This window comes from Mesoplodon bidens (genome assembly GCF_964165515.1).
Source record: "Mesoplodon bidens genome assembly, chromosome: 17".
Classification (NCBI taxonomy): Eukaryota; Metazoa; Chordata; class Mammalia; order Artiodactyla; family Ziphiidae; genus Mesoplodon; species Mesoplodon bidens.
In genome coordinates, this window is record NC_138174.1 from 20,822,069 (window position 1) to 20,834,518 (window position 12,450).

A 12,450-nucleotide genomic window follows, 5' to 3' on the forward strand; every position below is an offset into this window, starting at 1 on the left:
TCATGGTTACTTGAATATATACATGAATGAAAACTCACAGAACTATACATAAAAAGCCAGTTTTACTGTATCACAACGTATAAGATATTTTTTATAATGCAAATGTGGTCAAGGCATCACTCTTCCTTTAAAGATCCTAGAAGAATAATATATAAAACAATTTACTTTTTATAAATTATAATATATCTGCTTTATTTTGTATGTACGTATTTATCTCATGAAGTGGACTCTTAGAAGGATTTGAAATGGACTCCACTGCAGAATTTGTGGGCAGATGTAATGATGATAATGAAGGAAACCAATGAAAATTGTAATTTGATGATTGCCTTTCAGAGGTTTTTGTTAAAACTGTAATCCTGTTACCTGTCTCAGTAGTTGTGTATCCTTTTCCTACAGGTAACCTAATGTTACTGGTTGAAAGGTTATATTCATTTCAAGAAACATTCATTGTGCACTTAATTTTTACAAAATACTTACCCAGCAAAGGAAATAGTCTTATTTCCAAATGACCTGGAAATCATGTATAAGAAAACTACCTTCTTGGTTTTTGTTTTGCTACTTGTAAACAAAGATTCAGGTGTGTTTCCTCTTCCAATTGGTAAATGTTCTGAATAAAGAAAAAAAAGATAAAATTCTTTAATGACCTGGAGAATGAATAACCTTTAGAAAACTACTTCTTGTTTTAGTGGATAATATCATTCTCTGTAGCATAAAGATTTAAAGTCATAGAACCTCTAATATTAGTTCCAAGAATTGTGGAGTGTAACAGAAATAATGGTTTTCCTGTTTTGTGCACTGACTTTAGGAATATTTCACAAGTTATTTCTTCACAGAAATGAAAACTCTGTAGGTAGGTTTGCTATATAGTCAAATCCGTTGCCATTTTAGTTTTGAATATCTTTTTGTTAGGTTGTAAAAGAAAATGTTAAAACCATTTGTTTGCTTAGTCACAGTATTCAGAGCTTTATGCTCCCAGTGGGAATGTCCTGTTAAGTCTCATAATTTTAAAAAATTCAAACATTCTGTGTATTGCTAATCATATACCCATAAAGTTCTTCTAAAGCAAATCTTTTTGTTGAATTTTCCATAAAAGCTCTTGGACCATAAAGTCTCAAACAGGTATTCCTGGAAACATCTTCCAATCTATAAATTGTTAGTACAGTTAATGGTCTTCTGTCTCATAACTGATGATGAACTTTGTCCATTTGCCATAACTGCACAACTGGACGCCAGCTGCTAGTGATAAGGAGTTGTCTGTCTAGAGAAGAGGCAGAGTTATGTCTGCCATCCAAAGTAAATAAAACGGGAGTTACCAGACACTTATATTTTGTTGAGTCAGTTGTTTGATTTTTTTTTTTGGCAGATGTCCTCACTATTTAGTAAAGTCTTATACTAAACTTATAATAGTTGGTAGCTTCTTCACAAAAATTTGTAACTATACTCAAATATGTTACAATCTAACCCATCACTTCTCTTTATTCTGATCAGTAACTGCAGCTTATTGTCCCCATCCTTCCCCATGACCACTTATGACTTATCCTTATTAATTTGAAAATCTGTGGCATCAGCAGGACATCCCACATTATTCCTTACTGTAAGATTAAGGTAAGATTAAGGTAAATAGTATCTATATTGTCAATGATGCTTTTAAATCTCAGAAAGAAGAGCCAGCATCTGAACCTCAATTTGTTATTTTAAAAGGTGTATGGGTTCCAGCACAAGATAGCTACATAAGAGGATCCTAAACTCACCACCTCCCATGGCCACACTGAATCTACAGCTACATATGGAACAATTTCCTCTGGACAAAACCCAAAACTAGCTGAGAGACTCCTACAAGGAAGAACCCACATCTAAGCTAGTAGGAGGGGCTGAGACAAAATCTCACCATAAACCCCACTCTCAGTATGGAGACCCCCAATCAAGAGGGAACTTGCAACCTTGAGGTTCTCCCTGAGGAGTGAAGGGTTTGAACCCTACATCTTGCACCCCAACTTTTAAAACTTGCCACTGAGAGACAAGTCCCCCAAACAACAACATAAAGAGACCCACACTGAGACACGCTGTAAAGTTCAAGTTAAAGACCAGGAGAGTATTTAAAAGCAGCAAGAAAAAAAAAAAAAACTTGATACCTATAAAGGAACTCCTATATGATTATCAGCAGATTTTGTCAACAGAAACTTCACAGACAAGAAGGGAGTGGCATGATATAGTCAAAGTGCTGAAAGGAAAAAACTGCCAATCAAGAATTCTCTACCTGACAAAGTTGTCCCTCATAATTAAAGAAGAGAGAGAGTTTCCTAGACAAGAAAAGCTAATGTTGTTAATCACCACTGGACTGGCCTTACAAGAAATGTTAAAGGGACTTCTTTAATCTGAAAAGAAGGGGTGCTAATTACTAACAGGAAAGCATATGAGTACAAATCTCACTGGTAAAGGTAAATGTATGGTAAAATTCAGAAAAATCTAATGTAACAGTGATGGGTTAATTACTTATAAGGCTAGTATGAAGGTTAAAAGACAAAATTAGTGAAAACTACAGCCATAATGATTTGTTAATGGATATACAAGATTAAAAAAACATAAATTTTAACACTAAAATAAAATGGGATTAAATGTAGAGCTTTAGGTTGAGTTGATACTTATGTTTTTATCCACTTAAAATGGACTATGATAAATAAGTGTTGTAAGCCTCATGGTAACCACAAAGCAAAACCCTATAATAAATTCACAGAAGATAAACCTGAGCATACCACCACAGAAAATCATCAAATTACAAAGAGAGAAGAGGAAAAAAAAAAAAAAGGAATTACAAGACAGCCAGAAAACAATTTAACAAAATGGCAATAAGTACATACCTATCAATAATTAGATTATACATAAATAGACTAAATTCTCAAATCAAAAGACATCGAGTGGCTGAAAGGATAAAAAAAACCAAGAGTCATCTAATATGCTGCCTACAAGAGATTCACTTCAGATGTGTGCACACACACAGAGTGAAGGAATAGCAAAAGATATTCCATGCAAATGGAAACCAAAACAAAGAGTAGCTATGCTTACATCAAACAAAATAGACTTTAAGACAAAAACTGTAGTAAGAAGCAGAGATGGTCACTGTATAATGATAAAGGGGTCAATCCAACAAGAGGATATATTACAATATTTATGTACCTGACAGAGAAGAACCTAAATCAAATATTAACAAACCTACAGAGAGAAATTGACAGTAATACAATAATAGTAGGGTACTTTAATATCCCATTTCCATCAGTGGATAGATCATACAGATAAAAATTAATGAGGAAACATTGGCCTTAAAAGGACATATTATACCAGATGGACTTAGAAACATATCCAGAACATTCCATCTAAAAGTAACAAACATTCTTCTGAAGTACACTTGGAATATTTCCAGGATAGATCATATGTTAGGCCACAAAAAATCTTAATAAATTTAAGAAAATCAAAATCATATCAATCATCTTCTCTGACTTACAATGGTATGACTAGAAATCAGTTGTAAAAAAACTGGAAAATTCACAAGTATGTGTAGGGAGGCTACTGAATGACCAATGGGTCAGAGAAGAACTCAAGAGAAAATTTAAAAACCTTGAGACAAATGAAAATGGAAATACAACATACCAAAAGTTATGGGATATGGCAATAAATCCCTACATTAAGAAAAAAGAAAGACCTCAAATATACAACCTAAATTTATACCTCAAAGAACTAGAAAGAGGACAACAAACAAACCCCAGAATTAGTAGAAGGAAGGAAATAACAAAGATCAGAGCAGAAATAAATGAAATATAAATTTAAAAGCCAATAGAAAAGATCAATGAAACTAAGAGCTGGGGTTTTTTTTTTTTTTGAAAAAAATAAAATTGACAAACCTTTAGCAAGACTCACCAAGAAAAAAGAGAAGATTCAACTAAGTCAGAAATGAAAAAGATGTTACAACTGATACCACAGAAGTACAAAGGATCATAAGAAACTACTACAATTATTCAGCAGCAAACTGGACAACCTATAGGAAATGGACAAATTCCTAAAAACATACAGTTTTCCAAGACTGAGTCATGAAGAAACAGAAAATCTGAACAGACTCATACTAGTAAAGACATTGAATCATTAAGTAAAACCCTCCCAATGAAGTCCAAAAGTCCATGACCAGATGTTTTCACTGATGAATTCTACCAAACATTTAAAGAATTACTACAAATCCTTCTCAAACTCTTCCAAAAAAATACAAGAAGCAACACTTCCAAATGCATTCTATGAGGCCAGCATTACCCTGATACCAAAACCAAAGTAGGACACCACAAGAAAATTACAAGCCAATATCCCTGATGAACATAGTTGTAAAAATCCTCAGCAAAATATTAGAAAACCAAATTTAACAATATATTAAAAGGATCATACACCTTGACCAAATCAGATTTATTCTAGGGATGCAAGGATGGTTCAACATCAGAAAATCAATCAGTGTGATACACCCCATTAACAAAATGAAGGATAAAATAGTATATGATAATCTCAATAGATGCAGAAAAAGCACTTGACAAAATTCAACAACCATTCATGATAAAAACTCTCAACAAAGTTGGTATAGAGAGAACATACCTTAACATATTAAAGGCCATATATGATGTGCCCACAGCTATCATACTCAATGGTGAAAAACTGAAAGCTTTTCCTCTAAGATCAGGAACAAGACAAGAATGCCCACTCTCACCACTTTTATTCAGCATAGTATTGGAAGTCCCAACCAGATCAGTTAGTCAAGAAAAAGAAAGAAAAGTCATCCAAATCAGAAAAAACTAAAACTCACTATTTGCAGATGACATGATACTATATAGAGAAAACCCTAAACTCCATCAAAAAACTATTAAAACTAATAAATGAATTCAGTAAAGTTGCAAGATACAAAATCAGTGTGCAATAATCTGTTGTGTTTCTATACACTAACAACAAACTAACAGAAAGAGAAACTAAGAAAGCAATCCCAACACATACAGATTGAAAGTAAGGGGATGGAAAAAGATATTCCATGCAAATGGAAATCAAAAGAAAGCTGGAGTAGCCATTCTCATATCAGACAAAGTAGACTTTTAAATAAAGACTATTAGAAGAGACAAAGAAGGACACTACATAATGATAAAGGGATCGATCCAAGAAGAAGATATAACAATTGTAAATATTTATGCACCCAACATAGGAGCGCCTCAATACATAAGGCAAATACTAACAGCCATAAAAGGGGAAATCGACAGTAACACACTCATAGTAGGGGACTTTAACACCCCACTTTCACCAATGGACAGATCATCCAAAATGAAAATAAATAAGGAAACACAAGCTTTAAATGATACATTAAACAAGATGGACTTAAGTGATATTTATAGGACATTCCATCCAAAAACAACAGAATACACATTTTTCTCAAGTGCTCATGGAACATTCTCCAGGATAGATCATATCTTGGGTCACAAATCAAGCCTTGGTAAATTTAAGAAAATTGAAATTGTATCAAGTATCTTTTCCGACCACAATGCTATGAGACTAGACATCAATTACAGGAAAAGATCTGTAAAAAATACAAACACATAGAGGCTAAACAACACACTACTCAATAACGAAGTGATCACTGAAGAAATCAAAGGAAATAAAAAAATACCTAGAAACAAATGACAATGGAGACACGACGACCCAAAACCTATGGGACGCAGCAAAAGCAATTCTAAGGGGGAAGTTTATAGCAATACAATCCACCTGAAGAAACAGGAAACATCTCAAATAAACAACCTAACCTTACACCTAAAGCAATTAAAGAAAGAAGAACAAGAAAACCCCAAAGTTAGCAGAAGGAAAGTAATCATAAAGATCAGATCAGAAATAAATGAAAAAGAAATGAAGGAAACGATAGCAAAAATCAATAAAACTAAAAGCTGGTTTTTTGAGAAGATACACAAAATTGATAAATCATTAGCCAGACTCATCAAGAAAAATAGGGAGAAGACTCAAATCAATAGAATTAGAAATGAAAAAGGAGAAGTAACAACTGACACCGCAGAAATGCAAAGGATCACGAGAGATTACTACAGGCAACTCTATGCCAATAAAATGGACAACCTGGAAGAAATGGACAAATTCTTAGAAAGGCACAACCTTCCGAGACTGAACCAGGAAGAAATAGAAAATATGAATAGACCAATCACAAGCACTGAAATTGAAACTGTGATTAAAAATCTTCCAACAAACAAAAGCCCAGGACCAGATGGCTTCACTGACTAATTCTATCAAACACTTAGAGAAAAGCTAACACCCATCCTTCTCAAACTCTTCCAAAATATAGCAGAGAGGGGAACACTCCGAAACTCATACTATGAGGCCACCATTACCTAGACACCGAAAACCAGACAAAGATATCACAAAGAAAGAAAACTACAGGCCAATATCACTGATGAACATAGATGCAAAAATCCTCAACAAAATACTAGCACACAGAATCCAACAGCACATTAAAAGGATCATACACCATGATCAGGTCGAGTTTATCCTAGGAATGCAAGGATTCTTCAATATACGCAAATCATTCAATACGAAACACCATATTAACAAATTGAAAGAGAAAAACCATATGAACATCTCAGTAGATGCAGAGAAAGCTTTTGACAAAATTCAACACCCATTTATGATAAAACCCCTCCAGAAAGTAGGCATAGAGGGAATCTACCTCAACATAATAAAGGCCATATACAACAAACCCACAGCAAACATCATTCTCAATGGTGAAAAACTGAAAGCATTTCCTCTAAGATCAGGAACGAGACCAGGATGTCCACTCTCACAACTATTATTCAACCTAGTTTTGGAAGTGCTAGCCACGGCAATCAGAGGAGAAAAAGAAATAAAAGGAATACAAATTGGAAAAGAAGAAGTAAAGCTGTCACTGTTTTCAGATGACATGATACTATACAGAGAGAATCCTAAAGATGCTACCAGAAAACTACTAGACCTAATCAATGAATTCGGTAAAGTAGAAGGATACAAAATTAATGCACAGAAATCTCTATCATTCCTATACACTAATGATGAAAAATCTGAAAGTGAAATTAAGAAAACACTCCCATTTACCATTGCAACAAAAAGAATAAAGTATCTAGGAATAAACCTACCTGGGAGACAAAAGACCTGTATGCAGCAAATTATAAGACACACTGATGAAAGAAATTAAAGATGATACAAACAGATGGAGAGATATACCATGTTCTTGGACTGGAAGAATCAACATTTTGAAAGTGACTCTACTACCCAAAGCAATCTACAGATTCAATGCAACCCCTATCAAACCAGCACTAGCATTTTTCACAAAACTAGAAAAAAAAATTTCAGAATTTGTATGGAAGCACAAAAGACCCCAAATAGCCAAAGCAATCTTGAGAACGAAAAATGGAGTGGGAAGAATCAGGCTCCCTGACTTCAGACTATACTACAAAGCTACAGTAATCAAGACAGTGTGGTACTGGCACAAAAACAGAAAGATAGATCAATGGAACACGACAGAAAGCCCAGAGATAAACCCACGCATGTATGGTCACCTTAGCTTTGATGAAGGATGCAAGAATATACAGTGGAGAAAAGACAGCCTCTTCAATAAGTGGTGTTGGGAAAACCACACAGTTACATGTAAAAGTATAAAATTAGAACACTCCCTAATATCATACACAAAAATAAACTCAAAATGGATTAAAGACGTACATGTAAGGCCAGACACTATCAAACTCCTAGAGGAAAACACAGGCAGAACATTCTGTAACATAAATCACAGCAAGATCCCTTTTGACCCCCCTCCTAGAGAAATGGAAATAAAAACAAAAATAAACAAATGGGACCTAATGAAACCTAAAAGCTTTTACACAGCAAAGGAAACCATAAACAAGACAAAACGACAACCCTCAGAATGGGAGAAAATACTTGCAAATGAAGCAACTGACAAAGGATAAATCTCCAAAATTTACAAGCAGCTCATGCAGCTCAATATCAAAAAAACAAACAACCCAATCTGAAAATGGGCAGAAGACCTAAACAGACATTTCTCCAAACAGGTTGCCAACAAACACATGAAAGGATGCTCAACATCACTAATCATTAGAGAAATGCAAATGAAAACTACAATGAGGTATCACCTCACACCAGTCAGAATGGCCATCATCAAAAAATGTACAAACAATAAATGATGGAGAGGGTGTGGAGAAAAGGGAACCCTCTTGCACTGTTGGTGGGAATGTAAACTGATACAGCCACTATGGCGAACAGTGTGAAGGTTCCTTAAAAGACTAAAAATAGAACTACCATATGACCCAGCGATCGCACTGCTGGGAAAATACCCTTAGAAAACCATAATTCAAAAACAGTCATGTACCAAAATGTTCATTGCAGCTCTATTTACAATAGCCAGAACATGGAAGCAACCTAAGTGTCCATCAACAGATGAATGGATAAAGAAGATGTGGCACACATATACAATGGAATATTATTCAGCCATAAAAAGAAATGAAATTGAGTCATTTGTAGTGAGGTGGATGGACCTAGAGTCTGTCATACAGAGTGAAGTAAGTCAGAAAGAGAAAAACAAATACCGTATGCTAACACATATATATGGAATCTAAGGGGAAAAAAATGTCATGAAGAACCTAGGGGCACGATGAGAAGAAAGGCACAGACCTACTAGAGAATGGACTTGAGGATATGGGGAGTGGGAATGGTAAGCTGTGATAAAGTGAGAGAGTGGCATGGACATATATACACTTCCAAACGTAAAATAGACAGTGGGAAGCAGCTGCATAGCACAGGGAGATCAGCTTGGTGCTTTGTGACCACCTAGAGGGGTGGGATAGGGAGGGTGGGAGGGAGGGAGACTCAAGAGGGAAGAGATATGGGAACATAGGCATATGTATAACTGATTCACTTTGTTATAAAGCAGAAACTAACACACCATTGTAAAGCAATTATACTCCAATAAAGATGTTAAAAAAAACCATATGATCATCTCCATAGATGCAGAAAAAGTTTTTTGACAAAATTCAACACCAGTTACGATAAAAACTCTCCAGAAATTGGGCATAGAGGGAACCTATCTCAACATAATAAAGGCCATATATGCCAAACCCACAGCAAACATCATTCTCAATGGTGAAAAACTGAAAGCATTTCCTCTAAGATCAGGAACGAGACCAGGATGTCCATTCTCACCACTATTATTCAACATAGTTTTGGAAGTGCTAGCCATGGCAATCAGAGAAGAAAAAAAAATTAAAGGAATACAAATTGGAAAAGAAGAAATAAATCTGTCACTGTTAGCAGATGACATGATACTATACATAGAGAATCCTAAAGGTGCCACCAGAAAAATACTAGAGCTAATCAATGAATTTGGTAAAATTTCATTAGGTAAAAATGATGAGAAATCTGAAAGGGAAATTAAGGAAACACTCCCATTTACCACTGCAACAAAAGAATAAAATACCTAGGAATAAACCTACCTAGGGAGACAAAAGACCTGTATGCAGAAAACTATAAGGCACTGATTAAAGACATTAAAGAGGAGACAAACAGATGGAGAGATATACCATGTTCTTGTATTGGAAGAATCAATATTGTGAGAATGACTATACTACCCAAAGCAATCTACAGATTCAATGCAATCTCTATCAAATTACCAATGGCATTTTTTACAGAACTAGAACATAGAATCTTAAAATTTGTATGGAGACCCAAAAGACGCCGAATAGCCAAAGCAGTCTTGAGGGGAAAAAACAGGGGTGGAGTGTCCCTCCCATCAAGCCTCTTAGGTAGCTTCATCCACCAGAGGGCAGACAGCAGAAGCAAGAAGAACTACAATCCTGCAGCCTGTGGAACGAAAACCACATTCACAGAAAGATAAACAAAATGAAAAGGCAGACAGCTATGTACCAGATGAAGGAACAAGATAAAACCCCAGAAAAACAACTAAATCAAGTGGAGATAGGCAACCTTCCAGAAAAAGAATTCAGAATAATGATACTGAAGATGATCCAGGACCTTGGAAAAAGAATGGAGGCAAAGATCAAGGAGAGGCAAGAAATGTTTAACAAAGACATAGAAGAATTAAAGAACAAACAAACATAGATGAACAATACAATAACTGAAATGAAAACTACACTAGAAGGAATCAATAGCAGAATAACTGAGGCAGAAGAATGGATAAGTGACCTGGAAGACAGAATGGTGGAATTCACTGCTTCAGAACCGAATAAAGAAAAAAGAATGAAAACAAATGAAGACAGCCTAAGAGACCTCTGGGACAATATTAAATGCATCAACATTCACATTATAGGGGTCCCAGAAGGAGAAGAGAGAGAGAAAGGACCAGAGAAAATATTTGAAGAGATTATAGTCAAAAACTTCCCTAACATGGGAAAGGAAATAGCCACCCAAGTCCAGGAAGCGCAGAGAGTCCCATACAGGATAAAAGTAAGGAGAAACATGCCAAGACACACAGTAATCAACTTGGCAAAAATTAAAGACAAAGAAAAATTATTGAAAGCAGCAAGGGAAAAAAGACAAATAACATACAAGAGAACTCCCATAAGGTTAACAGCTGATTTCTCAGCAGAAAGTCTACAAGCCAGAAGGGAGTGGCATGATATACTTAAAGTGATGAAAGTGAAGAACCTACAACCAAGATTACTCTACCCAGCAAGGATCTCATTCAGATTCGATGGAGAAAGCAAAAGTTTTACAGACAAGCAAAAGCTAAGAGAATTCAGCACCAACAAAACAGCTCTACAACAAATGCTAAAGGAACTTCTCTCAGTGGAAAACACAAGAAAAGGATCTACAAAAACAAACCCAAAACAATTAAGAAAACGGTCATAGGAACATACATATCAATAAGTACCTTAAACGTGAAAGGATTAAATGCTCGAACCAAAAGACACAGGCTTCCTGAATGGATACAAAAACAAGACCCATCTATATGCTGTCTACAGGAGACCCACTTCAGACCTAGGGACACATACAGACTGAAAGTGAGGGGATGGAAAAAGATATTCCATGCAAATGGAAATCAAAAGAAAGCTGGAGTATCTATACTCATATCAAATAAAATAGACTTTAAAATAAAGAATGTTGGGCTTCCCTGGTGGCGCAGTGGTTGAGAGTCCCCCTGCTGATGCAGGGGATGTGGGTTCGTGCCCCGGTCTGGGAGGATCCCACATGCCGCAGAGTGGCTGGGCCCGTGGGCTGTGGCCACTGGGCCTGCACGTCTGGAGCCTGTGCTCTGCGGCAAGAGGGGCCACAGCAGTGGGAGGCCCACATACTGCAAAAAAAAAACATTAAAAGTAAAAATAAAAAATAAAGAATGTTACAAGAGACAAGGAAGGACACTACAAAATGATCAAGGGATCAATCCAAGAAGAAGATATAACAATTATAAATATATATGTACCCAACATAGGATCATCTCAATAAATAAGGCAACTGCTAACAGATGTAAAAGAGGAAATCGACAGTAACACAATAATAGTGGGGGACTTTAAGACCTCACTTACACCAATGGACAGATCATCCATAATGAAACTAAATAAGGAAACAGAAGCTTTAAATGACACAATACACCAGATAGATTTAATTGATATTTACAGGACATTCCATCCAAAAACAGCAGATTACACTTTCATCTCAAGTGTGAATGGAACATTCTCCAGGATAGATCACATCTTGGGTCACAAATCAAGCCTCAGTAAATTTAAGAAAATTGAAATCATATCAAGCATCTTTTCTGACCACCATGCTATGAGATTAGAAAGGAATTACAGGGAAAAAATGTAAAAAAACAAACACATGGAGGCTAAACAATACATTGCTAAATAACCAAGAGATCACTGATGAAATCAAAGAGGAAATTTAAAAATACGTAGAGACAAATGACAATGAAAACATGACGATCCAAAACCTATGGGATGCAGCAAAAGCAGTTCTAAGAGGGAAGTTTATAGCTATACAAGCCTACCTCAAGAAACAAGAAACATCTCAAGTAAACAATCTAGGCTTACACCTAAAGGAGCTAGAGAAAAAAGAATAAACAAAACCCAAAGTTGGCAGAAGAAATCATAAAGATCAGAGCAGAAATAAATGAAATAGAAACAAGGAAAACAATAGCAAAGATCAATAAAACTAAAGGCTGGTTCTTTGAGATAAACAAAATTGATAAACCATTAGCCAGCTCATCAAGAAAGAGAGGGAGAGGACTCATATCAATAAAATTAGAAATGAAAAAGGAGAAGTTACAACGGACACCTCAGAAATACAAAGCATCCTAACAGACTACTACAAGCAACTCTATGCCAATAAAATGGACCACCTGGAAGAAATGGACAAATTCTTAGAAAGGTATAACCTTCC